Here is a 14,715-nt window from a genome sequence, read left to right as displayed (position 1 = left end):
GTTGCTCTCGCTGGATCTTCTTAGTGCCTGTCTGTAAGGTCAGGAATTTTACTTAGGTCTGTTGGACTTCTACTGGAAACTATGTCAATATCTTAATTTTTCATAAATGGTCTCTATAGGTTTATGTTGCTTGGAGTTATTAATCGTGAGCCCCAATGTGTATGCTTCTAATGTCAGTCCCCTGATGGAATGAATTTGTTACTGAGGGTCTTGAAGAAGTCCTCAAATTGTTCGGTGGTGATGGTATACCACGGTGGACAGTAGATTGCTGTCACTGTCACAAGCTCACCCCATTCATCTACACGGATTGGAATTACTTGAATGTGTCTTTTTGGATGATCGTCAATGGCATGATGTTTCACTCAATCTTTCATAAGAGACCAGCACCTACATGCCCTTCTCCTCCGGGATGTTTAGTGCCATAAAATTTGGAACAATTTATTCGAAAGCAGTATTTTTTCTGTCTGATGGGTTTCAGATAAAGGCATAATGTCAATTTCATGGTCCAGGAGAAATTTAAGCACCGATTTGACTTTAAATCCTAATTGCGACAAGGATTCCGCTATACCTTTAGGGTCAAATCAGCTTCAATAGTTTTGATTACCATAATCAATCCTTTGCTCCTTTTGAGATGGTCAGTGTTCTTGTTCTATCATCAAGTACGGTCACGATTTTCCTGTATTCAGACTCGATGGCTGCTTGAATTTTCTTTTCAACGATGTTACCTCTTTTAATCGAAAGGACATAGAACTTATTTTTCTCTACTGCAGTGGTGAGCGATTTTATAAGAGCTTCGCTGTTGCCCTCGCGTAGGTAGGTTGAGGGTGGCTTTGCATTCTTTTCAGATGGCGGTTGCGCCTCGATCCATGCCTGTTTGTACCTTTTTTGAGGATGCCTGCATCGTGAACGAATTGTTTACAATAGCGGGAAATATATATTATATATTTATATATGATTTTGTAGGATATTTTATATAGAATAAGATGTGTAATTTCAATTTTTGAAAAAAGTTGTCATAAAGTATTTACTTTCATTCTTGCGTTTTCGTCAATATTTTGGTCGGGAAAAAACGTACTCCTTCATTTGTTTGTGAATTAAAAGTTCAATAATTTGTCGCATTTCGTTTTGCAATAATAATTGCACGACAGCGCTAAAAAATGGACTAACAAGCCAGAAAATCAAGTCCATTGAAATTCTCGTCCACTCTTAACTATTGGCGGTATATAGGTCAGTTATTTTTGTGAAATTGCGTTCCCTAATCTTTTAGTTAACGATTATCCAGAGATGTTCGCTGGGATTCAAGTCAGTGGTTTTTACAGGCCATTGAAAGACGTTTACGTTTAATTTAACATAAATAAGACATAAAAAAATTAAATTCATTGGCCAACACACAATATTTCTAACCGTATCTGTTGTGACTCCCAACTTCCACGAGTCGTCGGCGTAATCTACGACGTGAGGACGCCATTTTGAAGGGATCTTTTCACACAATACGGACATACAGATGGTCCTGATCCTCAGTTGATTTCCTCGGACGTTCGCTATCCTTATTTCTTGCAACGGGACTCGTGTTACGATATCAGACGTCGAGATGTTGAATCCCTTTTTGTATCATTTTAACGATAAAGGACTTCAGCTTCTCGGGCGAGTGTTTCCTAACAACACAATAAGTCAACAATAATATAAGAAAATTGTTTTGAGCGCGTTTTTTGTCCCCTAATTCAACCATTAACTGGTAGGTAGGCAGGTAGGTTTTCCAAGGTTGATAATATGCTATTTTCCTTGCGATGTTGTCGTAGATAATCAATTATTATTCGGACCAATAGGCGAACAATTTTGTTCCGTACAAGTAGTTTTCAAATATGATCCGAAATGATTTTTTGAATTGAATGAAGCCTTCCTCAATCTCCTGTGTTAATAAAAAGGATTTGGCTATAACATGATCGTCGCTAATCAAACTACTATCTTCTACATATTCTATTAAAAACGATACATTTCACGACTGTCAATCAATTTTTTCACCCTTCTGTAGCAAACTTTCTCGATCAGTCTATGCAGATTTGCTGGTTCCACTCACTTGGGAATCTGAGATCTTTCGCAGTGAATGGCGGATTCTGAAGATGGGCACTTGTCTTGAGTGCGACAATTAGAAGGGTATTGCGTACTTCCTGTTGTTACAAAGGTAGTGCCTAAGATCATCTTGGAACGTATTAAAGAACATTTGGAAAGCTTGATCGACAGGAAACAATCTAGTTTCCACTGTGGATTCTCCTGCATCTCATTTCTTCGGATCATTTTGGAAAAGTGTGCGGGATTTAGATTCTTTTGCCGATATTTTTCTTCACGTTATCGGTGACGTTCTCAATGCGGCCTTGTTCCGATGACTTCAAAGAACTCTGATATCCTTCCTCAAACACCTTGACTACGTTGATGACATTTGTCTATTCTTTCACCGGAGTCATGGACCTTGGCCGAATGGGTCTTGATTTGGAGAAGGAGGTAGGCACCGTCGGACTGAACATAAACTTTAACAAAACCAAAATTCTAAATTTAACGGATCATCGCACACTTCTTACTTGCATTAAGTGGCAAAACATTGAGTTCGTCGATAAATCTCTATCTAGATCCGCCTTTGTTGCTTTGTCTAAAATCTGGAAATGCAGACACCTCTTCACCAGCGTCAAATTAAGGTTTTTCCGCGCCAATTTTCTCTCTGTGCTGTTATATAGGAGCGACATAAGTGACCGCTGCTGTAGCTCAAACGCACGGTTCAGGACATGTTACTATATTTTAGAAATTTATCAGAAGAATTTCTTTAAGTTTACTCTATAAGAGCGGAGCAAGGGTATAGAAAATGATATAGAGTTCAATGCTAATAAGTTTGGTGAAAACCCTACTATTATTAACAAAGTTATAGAAGAACAAAGTTTTATATTTCGAGTGAATTTACTGCATCTGAAAGCATACAATATTAGTATCCCGATAAAGTGAACAGTTTGAGATACTAAAAGCCTATATATGTATACGGGGTCGCATGGTCTGTTACTTCTATTAATTTTCAACTTTTTTTGTAGTTATTTGAAAAAAGATGTTTGCTATAAATAACGGTGGCTCAGTACATAAGAAATATATGCACTTTCAATTTATTATTTATTAATTGTTGTAAGGCATTATGTTTATATTAATTTAATAATTAATTGTTGTGCAGTCTTCTGGATTATGCAAAAACAATAATAATTAACTGACTATCAAAAACTAACATTTGGGGTGTGATGGCTGATTGACTCTTTCCAGAGCGTTCAAAACTGGTTGCGTTCTTTACGCAAGTTGCTCGTTTCACCACAAAAAAAAATTCAAGAGTGGCGTCCACGGGAGAGGTCACCAATGAGACGCTTCCTCTGTCCTGGGAGCAGCGTGACCGAATAGTAAGATCGCTTGTCGTGTTTTCCTGCAGGTTGGTGATTTGTCGATAAATGTGCGCTGATTCTACTTCCGGTTTTACCGTAGCGTTAGGTAGCCCTTAATGTCGTTGCAATTGTCAGGTTATGGCGTCTTTCACCTCCTCTTAGCGCTTTATAAATGCTTTTCCCGCAGAGCGGCTACTGGTGTTGTTTGCCCCGATTGTAATGATTTATAAAAACGGCATTATATGAATCATGTAGATCGAATTTATTTTTGTACGAATTAACTAATTCTTGATTTGGTCTCCTTTAAACTGATTTTAAACTTCTGAATTTGATATGAAGCTGATTCGACTTTTAAACTTTGTATTATTTCTCATGCCGCTGCAGTTGTGGTAAAGGGACTTAAGGGTCTTAAGGAGAGTTTTCATGGGGGTTTTAGGAGGAGCTTTCATGTTTCATAGCGATTGAAGAAGAGTCGTAAGTAGTTAACGTCAGTGGAGAGCCCTTCTTGCTGGATCATTATCTTGAGGTTTGTTTTTATTTTCCCCTCGAAACATGTGCAGTACTGCAACTGTTGATTTTTGTAAGAAGATTCTCCTAGCTGTTTTCTAAGCTCTCGATTTTTTGTACATTCGCTCCAGAAGTTCTGTACTCATGCTCATGGTGTTGTTATTGGTTACGGGTGGCTCGACAAGATAGCTAGGTAAATTAGTGACCACATTCGCCTCCAAAGCACGTTGTCAGTGTTTGGCAGTCGGAACAGATGGAATGCTTAGCAAGGCAAAGGGAATACCAACCCCTTGGAGCATCTAGACAAGCTCCGTACATCCTACGTTGGCAGAATCCATTGCATGTCACAGACTTCGATTTATTATCAAAGGCCGTGCAGTTGGCCAGAGAGCACTTATGACTCATCGTTGAGTTTTCGGTTATCTAGGTCACTACTTAAAAGTTAAGCACATACGTGATCCTCGATTTGTAAATAAAGTAAGCAGAAAGATATTGAAAATTTAGGCCACTATTCGAATGTTAATATTGAACAAATGGAAAAAGCACACAAAAGCGCACTTCAACACTTACTGGTTAAAAGTAATTATGGTAAATTCACTGGAGCAAAACCAAAACACGTCTGAACTGGTTGGCGAATAATATATAAGATTTAATTTAAATGAAAGTTTTTTATGTTAATGGAGTTCCAAGAATTGGAGGAATCGAAGAAAATAGCATCACAAAGTCACTACCTTTTTTTTGTGTAAAAAAAGGAGGTTAGAACAGGTTTTAGGGCTAAATATCATATAAATAATACCATGCTCTCTTGTTTTAGTATATTGCCTCCCAGTTTTTTGGCGAATTGGTAAACCAATGGCTTCACCTCTGTGATGCTTAACCAGTTATTTCTGAGTTGGGCATGCATATGCGCTGTTGTTCACAGTTTGCGAAAAAAAATCCCTTCAACTCCCTCCACGGTTTCCCGAAACGCTTCAGCTCTGTGATAAATGTTGGACAATTCCACCTATCCGCCATCGCTATGGGCTTCTGGCAAAACGTTTTAGCTCCCACGAGGATTTTCCGAGAAACTCGTGCTCTTTCTGCGCTGTTCTGTGTCATGTATTCCTGAGGCGATACACTCGTCGACCACCTTGGGATAGTTGATTCCACTGCATGATGCAGCCACGAATGGAATTTTTGTCTTTCGTTAGAAATTTTATTAAACCACAGTTCTCCGCTCAGTCATGCCCCGCTTAGTGACATTCCTTGTTTGCGCACCGTGCTCTGCGTTCAATTTGCTACCTGCAGTTTCAAAACCGCTCCATTTATTTTAAGTGTATTATAAGTGGATTTGAGTGATCCTCCGTTCTTTCGAAGAACCATTCCAGCAAGTTGAGAACGAATTCTCGAAGAGGTTTCACTTTGGCGCACCGATACACTTCGGCGTTTCTCCCAACCTTTTTGGTTTTCCCATTGTAGGAAAGACCAGTACAGTGCCTTAAAATCCCGTGTTCGAATGCCTCACATTTGGACATGGTTTGGGTGGAGCATGATGAACATAGCACATAATGGGTCTGATTAGGGTCTTGTAAAGAGTCATTTTGGTGCTGAGTCCTACTTTCTTTCGAAGAAGAAAATGGATCCTACTGAGTACATCGCGTGTTCCCGATCTTCATTTTTAAGCGTTTAGCTTTTCTATGGACTCCTTTAGAACCTAGGTATCTACATTTTCTTCCGAAAGGTGCAGAATTGCGTTTTAGTATCATTAATTTTAATGCCCCGTTGCAGGTAATATTTGCAGAGGTCTTTAACATATTTTTCGACCGCTTTAACTGCCTTGTTGGGTTGGAGGGTTGAAGAGAAGATGAGAGTATCATCGACATATTGAATAAGGTCGATGCCACTCTCGGGAATTGGGACGTCAACCGTGAAGATATTATAAAAGATGGGTCCAGAAATGTATCCTTGCGGTGCTCTCAATGTTACCGACAAGAGATCGGAGAATTCATTTCCCACGGTAACGTAGCTATCTTCGAAGAAGCTTAGTGCAATTCTAATTATCGGAATTCGAAAATTAAGATCCTTATAGATTAGTCCGTTTGCCCATACGGAGTCAAAGGCCTTTTCTAAGTCTAATGCACATGCTACGGTCGGTTTATTATTGACGTGCTATGATAGTGTCGTAAGGGTAACTAACTGCATATTATGCTCCGTGTTTGCTGCGGAACCCGAACTGGTGGTTGCTTATAATCTCTTTGAGATTGTAATATTGGACTAGTATTATAGTGTTCATAACATCTTCGGTTACGCTAAATAATTCTTTACTTGTGAACCTTGGTGGATTACTTGGTCTGAAGAAATTTGGATTTACGTTTTGATTATTGTTAGGCCTAAATTGAGTGGTCTGAAACTGACCTGAGGATGTATCCATTGGTTCAGTGTGTATGGAGTTGGAAGAAATTATTATTATTGGGAAAATTCCATCGATAGCAATAATCGTTGGCGCAACAATCCATATTGAATCAGAGCCTTGAATTGTGTTAGAGCACTTCATTCAATACCGTAACGGTACACTATGGGATTACAGTACCCTATAGGAGGCAATGTAGTCAGCATTGCGCTGGCCATCGATATGAGTGAAAATTAGGTAGCAGTTCCGGAGGTTTTGGTAATTAGGAAGTTTGTGGCCAGTTAAGGTGTTCTTGCTGCGTCCTAAGTATCAGTTTAGGATATGATGGTTATACAGGGGTTTTGTCTACCGCTCCTGAAGGGGAAGGAATTAATTTTTGGTTTTCTAATGCGCTGTATGCCATGTTCTGCTTATCGATACAATAAGAGAATGCTTCCGATAATTTTTTAGGTCTCATTGCTCTTATAATTCCACCTAGTGGTTCCTTTAATCTTGACAGAAACACTTTCAACCCTAAACTAGCATGTAAGGTTTCCATGGCACTTTTAGTGTTAGCATCTTCTTCATGCAAATTAGTGTGGTTATTCAAACATGAGACGAGATCGATCATCTCACTGTAGAACTTTTGAACCGAATTATTTTTCTGCGATAAGCTGTGCAGATCCTGAATAAGACTATCTTGGTTTCTTTTATCGGAATAGTGTAGGATGAGATTATCCTTTATTTGATCCCACACCAGAGGAGTTCCATATATATTCAGGTCTTCGTTTGCTGGGTCAACGATCTTATTCCTAATTGCCCTTAGGAGAAGTTGCCCGTACGGTGTTTCACTTGTAACCGATATCAATTATAGCACCTCGTCTACGTTGTCAATAAAGTCGAATAATAACCGCGGATTACCGGAATTAAAAATGTCTACTGATGTCACTGCGTGTCCGGTCGTCATATTCGATTCAATTTCCTAACGTAAATTCACTTCACTCAAAGTATTTTGTGTATCTTCTAACTTACTATCTAGATTCCTAGCCTGTCTAGAGCGTGGGATTTGATACGGTTTTGGGACAAGGGGTTTTTTCCTGAACATGGAATGGGAAGAAAAAAGAGTGAAAAATGGAGAAAAGAAGGAAAGACTTATCATATGCCGTGTTTGTCCCTTTGGATTACAATTTCATTATTTCTGCGATAATCCGTCGTACTGAGTCCAAATTGTACACCAATTTAAGTTACAACAGTCTTTCGCGATGAACCGCCGCACTGACTATTCGCACTTAATCCGGAAAATAGATGTTTTTTTTTCGATAACTCATCGCACTAAATTCTCATAAGAATAGTTAATCTTTCGCGATAATCCGTCGCACTAACTATTTGCATTTTTCCACTAAATGACTGCCTCTTCGCTAGGTGATTGCGCCAATTACGATACCCAAGTATGGGAATATGAAAAAACGAATTAAATTTTAATAAACGTTTATTTCTCGTCAAAATTATAAAAATTACTGGCCAAGCTCACATTCGATCATCCAATTTATTCAAGAATTTCTGTTTACGTTGTGGCAAGTGCCGGATACAATATTTAGGTTGATTGCACGAAGTGCAACGTTTTATTTAGCAGTATTAAATTCAGGTGATTTATTTTACGTAATTTGCAAAATTGATATGCAACAAAATGTTATGTTGGGCATTGACGCCGGATGTAACTCACGCTTGCAAACAAACAACTGTAGCGGCGGAAATTTTTTGAATTCAGCGGTCGGAGTTCCCGCGTTTTGTTCAGGAAGAAAGGAAGATTTTTTTAAGACCCAAAAATGTTTACCCTCTACACTGTACTCCCACCTTAAATCGTTCATTTCGACAGATCATTGCCACTGACAGTGCTTGTTTCATTGGAGTCGGTCGACAAATATTCTGCTTTGCACAGATTTGGCCTTCGATCACGCTACATGAGGCGATCATTTTACTTTTGAACAATTTTTGGAAATCATATGACAACAATACTCTGAGCAAATTTTAATGGAAGGATTTGTTTATCCTCCACTTGTCTGTCAGACAGTTTGAAGGCGATAGTGAGGAGAAACGCCTCTATCATAAGTTTGTCTTGGACAAAACACTGATTAATGGTCAAACTTACAGGAATTCCTGCCGGAAAGCAAACAACCGCTCATTGCAAAGATCTTTATGATAAACTGAACACTTGGAGATTTGTCAAATCCACTTTATGTAATAATCTTTTATTTATTTTTAAGGTTTTGTGTGAAACAAAACCTTATTAGAATCGATGTCTGTCTGGCCGTCTGTCTGTCTGTCTATCGGTCTATATTTCTGTCGTGTCTGTCTGTCACACCCGATTTATTTACTTTTACTACTGGTGTTCGCGGTCACAGCTGGAGGCAGAAGAGACCGATTCGTCTCCATACGGTTCTTTCTGCCCCCAACCAACGGCACATTCTCACCGCTAGCTCTCCACTCCCGTGCCGAGTTCTAAAGGCGTGGAGAGTCCGTGCGCCAACTATCTGTGGTATTCGCAATATTCGAAATAAATTTCGAATGCTGCGAATCCTGCTGCGCCACAAGCTGACGCTATCGCAGACAGGATATTGAACATTTCTGTTGAGTTAATGACATGGACGGCATTTTCCATAGATAAGGCGTCAGTGTGAATATACCGTTTTAAATCAAGACCATCCAAATTTGGCGAAGTAAACTATTTCTCTTTTTCTGTTATCTACTTTTAGCTTATCCATACTTCCTGGATTCTCCTTATTTACCGGCAAATTTGTTGTTACAACTATCCATAAATTTTCAATAGAATCCTGATCCAGATGGGTCTGATGATTAGACCTGCCGTTTCAGTTTTGTTGTATTTTTATTCTATAACTATTCGGTGCTATTTTAGCAGTGTTTTTAGGGTCGTTATCATACATAAAAGTGACGTCTTCAATTTCATAACCAGTAGTATCCAAGTTATGGTGTCTTAAATCAAACAACAATCGTTTTAAATCAAATTTTATTTTTTGATAAAATCTAAAGTTACCTCACAGCGGACACCTGCACTAGTGTGCAGAAAAATAGCTAGTTCTAATTTGATGCCCTAGACGTTATTTAATCCGCGGAAATGAGCACTTACAGAATTTTCTTGGATTTGTTCTTTAAGGTATGAAATTTCATCGAGTGATTGTACTGTTGATTAAGTAAGGAAATATAAAATTGGTAGGCCAGTAGCTTACTCCAAACTACAATTTTATTTTATAGTGTATATATATATATATATATATATATTTCGGGAGCAACTTACCCCCTTCATCAGTACAAAGCTGCTGAAAACAATTGCGATTATACGGTTCTATTTATACTTAAACACTAATTACCTAAATTACTTTTTTAGCAAAAAAAAAACTTTAAATTATTAACCTAATTACGTGTTAATTACCGCGGCGAGTCTTATTAATTTTGAGGGACAATTACTGCAATCTGTGCTTAATAACCGCGTCGCGTCTTCTCTCAAAATTTCTAGACTTTCCTAAGCGTCCAAGGTTGTCGTTCGGTTTGTATGCCGCAAGAGTTCAAGATTTTCGCGTTGAATAATGTGGACTTCCTCGATTATGTGCGCTGCTTCTGATGATCTTATGCACGACTTTTGTTTCCGAACACTACTTACCGCTTCCTTGATGTGTTCGTTAAATCTAGTCGTTATCAGACGTTTAGTCTGTCCTATATATATTTTATTATAGTCGCTGCACGTTATTCGGTAGATCCCGCTTTTTTCCTCCGCTGCCAAAGGAGCCTTGAGCTTCCCAGTAAATTCCGCAAGGTGGACGATCGACTCGAACCTACGACTTCCAGTTGGTACTTTTTTATCCCATTCCTGATGTCTAAATACGTCGTCTACATACCTAAACCATACTTTAGGTATTATTTCCTTCAACTCAATTTCTTCCTCGATTGATGGTATGAACCTTTCAATGAGTAACGGCGAAAGGAGGTTCCCCATCGCTATTCTCGAAGTAGTTTTGTAGAATCTGTCTCGAAATGTAAAATAGTTTTCGTTCATGTAGAGCCTGGCAAGGTTTGCATAGATACGAACTTTTCTTCTTCATTCAGGGCCAGATCCAAACTGGTTCGACCATCTCGCGAGTTCGAAAATTGACTCTTTCACTGGCGTGTTAGGAAACAATGCCCTCACATCGAACGACACCATCACATCGTCATCACCCATCCTCTCAATGCGTTCCAGCTTCTGTATTAATTCATGGGAGTTAGCAACTGAGTACTTACTATCCGTCGAACCAAGGGTCTGACACTCATTAATCAATCACTTGGCGATGTTGTTCGGTGAGTTCGAGTCCGCAATGATTTCTCGCATCTCATCCCTTTCCTTGTGGATTTTCGGTTGACATCTGATTGTTGGAAGCGCAGGATTAGGCATTCGGAGTCACACAATATTCGGGAATACCCCACTAACTTCCTTTAACGCTTGATCGACCCTGTTGATAGATTCGGGCAGCGGGTTGTTCCTCAATTCGAAGAAGTTTCGACTCTCCAGTTTCCGAAAAACAGCCTGGTCATATTTAGCTTTTTCCATAACGACGACGTTTCCCTTGTCCGCCTTGAGAAAGTATAGTGGTTTATCACGAAGTTCACGTATTGTTTTTAAATCGCGTTTACACACAGAGGATCCTGACCACATTCCTTCAGTGCTCAGATGACCATCTTTCCTTATTCCAGCTAAGTACAACATTCCAATAAGAGCCTTTATTTCAATTTCATCTGTTTCATGAACAAATCATTAGCCAGAAAACTTCGCAGCCCGAATACCTATTTCAATGTTTGTGTACTGAACAATTATTTCAATTATGGTTTGGTCAAGAAGCAAGCTCAGAAAAATGAGTTTGGATGAAACATTCAAGGTCGTCTTGGCTTTTGGTATTATTACAAGGTTGCGAGCCTGTGTTCTGGATCGTTCAGGTGGTAATAGTGACCATTTATGGCCATTCTTACCTTTCACAATATTTGAGGCATATTCCGTTTCATCCTCATCATCAGAAGACTCCCCTTCATCCCCCTGTCATGACTATATCCTCTCCATCACTTAACGAATGTTCATCAGAGGGTTCATTTTCATCATCATCAAAACAACTTCTCACATAATCCGCGAATTCCGGCTCATCTACATTGATAGAACACATTGTAAACAAAAGAAATCTGACAAACGTCAATAGTAACAGGGGTGATGCGCCACCCCAGAGAGTATAATTCACAGGAGTCAAGGATATAAACAAACTACAGCTGATCTAATAAAAGATTAGCAACCACCATGTGAGTTTCAAGCCAGGCGTACCAACACAAGAGCACAAATTTCACCCGCATGGGGTGACCTATCACCCCAGTTATCAGCGGAAGGTCAAATTCGAATTGACTGCATAGGAAGGAGAATCTGGATGTCCATGTTTCGGGTTGGGGAAAAAGAAATGTCGTATTTTGTCAATAGATGGCGACATTTAAACATATCTTGTGTTGTACTTATCGCATCGGGTTATACTATACGGCGTTTTGAAGACGACAATCTGTGTTACAAATGTCTCTTTGACAGTGTTGTGATCGTACGTTTCAGTCTCCAGTTATAGCGCGTCAAAGATGGAGTCCACTAAGCAAGAAAGGTAAAAATGCAACGAAGGCGGCTGAAAATATTTGTGAAGTTTATGGGCCCGATACTTTAACGATTCGCACAGCACAACGTTGGTTCGATCGATTTCGTTCTGGTGTAGTGGATGTCAAAGATACACCCCGTGCTGGTAGGGCAATCGTTGTAGAAACCGATAAAATCGTCGAAATCATCCAAGTAGACCGGTATGTGAGGATTCGCTCGATTGGCGAGAAACTGGGTATAGACCATAAAACCGTTTGAAACCATTTGCAGAATATTGGATTCCAAAAAAAGCTAGATGTTTGGGTGCCACACGAGTTGACGCAAAAAAATCTCTTTGAACGAATCAACGCCTCCGGTGCACTGCTGAAATGGAAGGAATTCGACCCATTTTTGAAGTGGTGACTGGTGATGAAAAGTGGATCACTTACGATAACCTCAAGCGGAAAAGATCGTAATCGAAGCGCGGCGAGCCGGCCCAAACCATCACCAAACTCGGATTAACGGCCACGAAGGTTTTGGTTCTGTGTTTGGTGGGATTGGAAGGGAAGCATCCACTATGAACTGCTCAACTAAGGCTACACCCTCAATTCAGTCCTCTACTGTGAGCAACTCGACCGCTTGAAGCAGGCGATTGACCAGAAGGACAACCCTTGGCCTCACACATTTTTGATGATCCGCCAGAAGCTACGGGAACTTAGATGGGATGTCCTATCGCACTCACCGCATAGTCCGGACCTGACCATCTCTTCCGGTCCATGCGAAATGCTCTTGGTGCTACTAAGTTGGCCTCAAAATAGGCTTGTGAAAACTGGCTGTCTGGATTTTTGGCAAATAAGGAGTGGGGATAATGAAGTTGCCTTCTAAATGGCAACAAGTTTGCGAACAAAATGGCGCATATTTGACTTAAATCGGGTAATTCCAAGTATCTTAAATAAAGCGTCAAATTGCGACCACAAATCACAACCCAATATATTTCCTCTACGCAAACAATTTAATTAGCTACTTGTTTGTCATAAATGAAGTTTAATCTGATTTGTAGCGGCAATACAAACTAAACCTGCCAAAATATTCTTTTCAGATACCCAAGCTCCCACGGATAATTGATTAGAGTAAAAATTTAATTCACTTTGTCCAAGCCTAATCAATTTGTCACGATTGAACATTAACAGCTTTTTCACTTGTACTTCAGGATCTCTCGTAAAAAATGAAGAGTATTTTCTGTAAAAAAATATGCGAACCAAATATTTGGCAATAATTAAACATAAGACACCAAATTAAATCACTATTCGGCCATTTTACGATTAACAACATAAACAATTAAAAAATAAAGATACTCCATAAAATTATTTAAAGATTGCTTTCATCTGCGCCTTGATCTGTAACTAGCACGCTCTATTGCGTGCATTCCGAACAAAAGGTTGTAAACATTTGTATTTTAGTTGAATTTTTTTTCTAGATTCAGGGCTAATTCGTATTAGCTCCATAAGAACATAAAAACAAAAATAGATTTGTAACTAACTAACAAAATCAACCACTCGAAGAAACTCGATTAGCAGAATTAATTTAAGATTGTTTAGTAAATGTGCACAGATCACTATGTTTAAGCGCAACATTCACACCAACAATAAATAGTTCAAATGAATTTGCAATCAATTTCGTAGTATTTATGTTAGCAGTTATATTTCTGAAGGAACTATGTTTCCTGATTTTATTTTGTAGCCATTTGTAGGCGTATGAAATTACTTTTTATTTGTAATACAAATCTAGCTAAAATTATTATTATATCAATTACGAAAACGAGCAAAATTCATATTACAATAAGTAAGCAGACGAAAGAACTTAATCGTTAACATTATGAACGAAAAGCGAAATTTATGCAAGAGCTGACAACAAAAAGATCACTACCGATAAAGTAACATTAAAAGGAAATAAACCTAGGCATGATCTTCTGTAATTTACACATAAATATTAAGCATTAGCTAATAACACCAGAATAGTGAAAGAAAATGGAAAAGATTTGTAAAAAGTTAATTTAAGCGATAAAAGATTAATTCATTGCTCTTGTATTTTTTAGCGTTTAAAGAAATGAATGATATACAGTTTTTATATTATGAAAAGAAAAATATATCAAATGTAAAATTATACCAAATTTTTATTTTAGTTTATTTTCCCACCAATGAAAGGGAAGGTAAGTATCTAAAGCTTTTCTATACAACTTGCTTCGTCTCTATTGAAAGTTTCATTCTAGTATGTACTTTATGTATGATAATAATTCTAGGTGCAGAGAATATGCAGAATTGGGTAAAACGTGTTCAAAAAATTAGCAAGTATGTGAGAGTATCTGTTGTGCTAAATAATTTAATGAATAGTTTCATTCCGCATGCTTGCATTATGACTAATTTTGCAATATTTGCGCATTAATACAGAATCCAAAATCTAGAATTAATATATTTGAAGGTTGTGCTATAAAAAGGAACTGGGTCTGGTCACGAGCGTTCATTTTTGACGTTCGCCGCACACTCTTTTGAAAGCAGGACAAATATCTCTTATGTTATTTATCTCTAAAGTTGGGTTGACTAGAGTGGGGAGGAAGGGAGCAAATTCCTGTGAACTCGCATAATTTTCACCCCGAGCTCGGATGTTCTTTACGGCACAAGAAGTTTGTCCAAACTTCAAGCAGTGTAGTCCTGCTGTTATCATTATGTTAAGGTACTGGTACCGTGAAAAGTAGTAAAAATTACCCAAAATTGAAATTGGTTTTCCTCAGC

The 14,715-nt window shown here is 38.6% G+C and overlaps 1 protein-coding gene across 2 annotated transcripts in view; it reads left to right on the top strand.

The window, feature by feature from the left end:
* Positions 1-14,089, top strand: part of LOC119647878 (uncharacterized protein DDB_G0271670) — an 86,426-nt gene extending 72,337 nt beyond the window's left edge. Inside the window, exon 5 of one of the 2 annotated variants that reach the window (XM_038049165.1) lies at positions 13,404-14,089. The gene's annotated coding sequence lies outside the window, so the exon portion shown is untranslated. Of the gene's footprint in view, positions 1-13,136 lie in introns of both variants that reach the window. The other variant, XM_038049164.1, reaches the window with a different exon arrangement.
* Positions 14,090-14,715: the final 626 nt, after the last annotated feature.

This window comes from Hermetia illucens, chromosome 2, assembly GCF_905115235.1.
Source record: "Hermetia illucens chromosome 2, iHerIll2.2.curated.20191125, whole genome shotgun sequence".
NCBI classification, from domain to species: Eukaryota; Metazoa; Arthropoda; class Insecta; order Diptera; family Stratiomyidae; genus Hermetia; species Hermetia illucens.
Note: the sequence above shows the minus strand (reverse complement) of the source record. Positions and strands in the feature narration are given on the sequence as shown.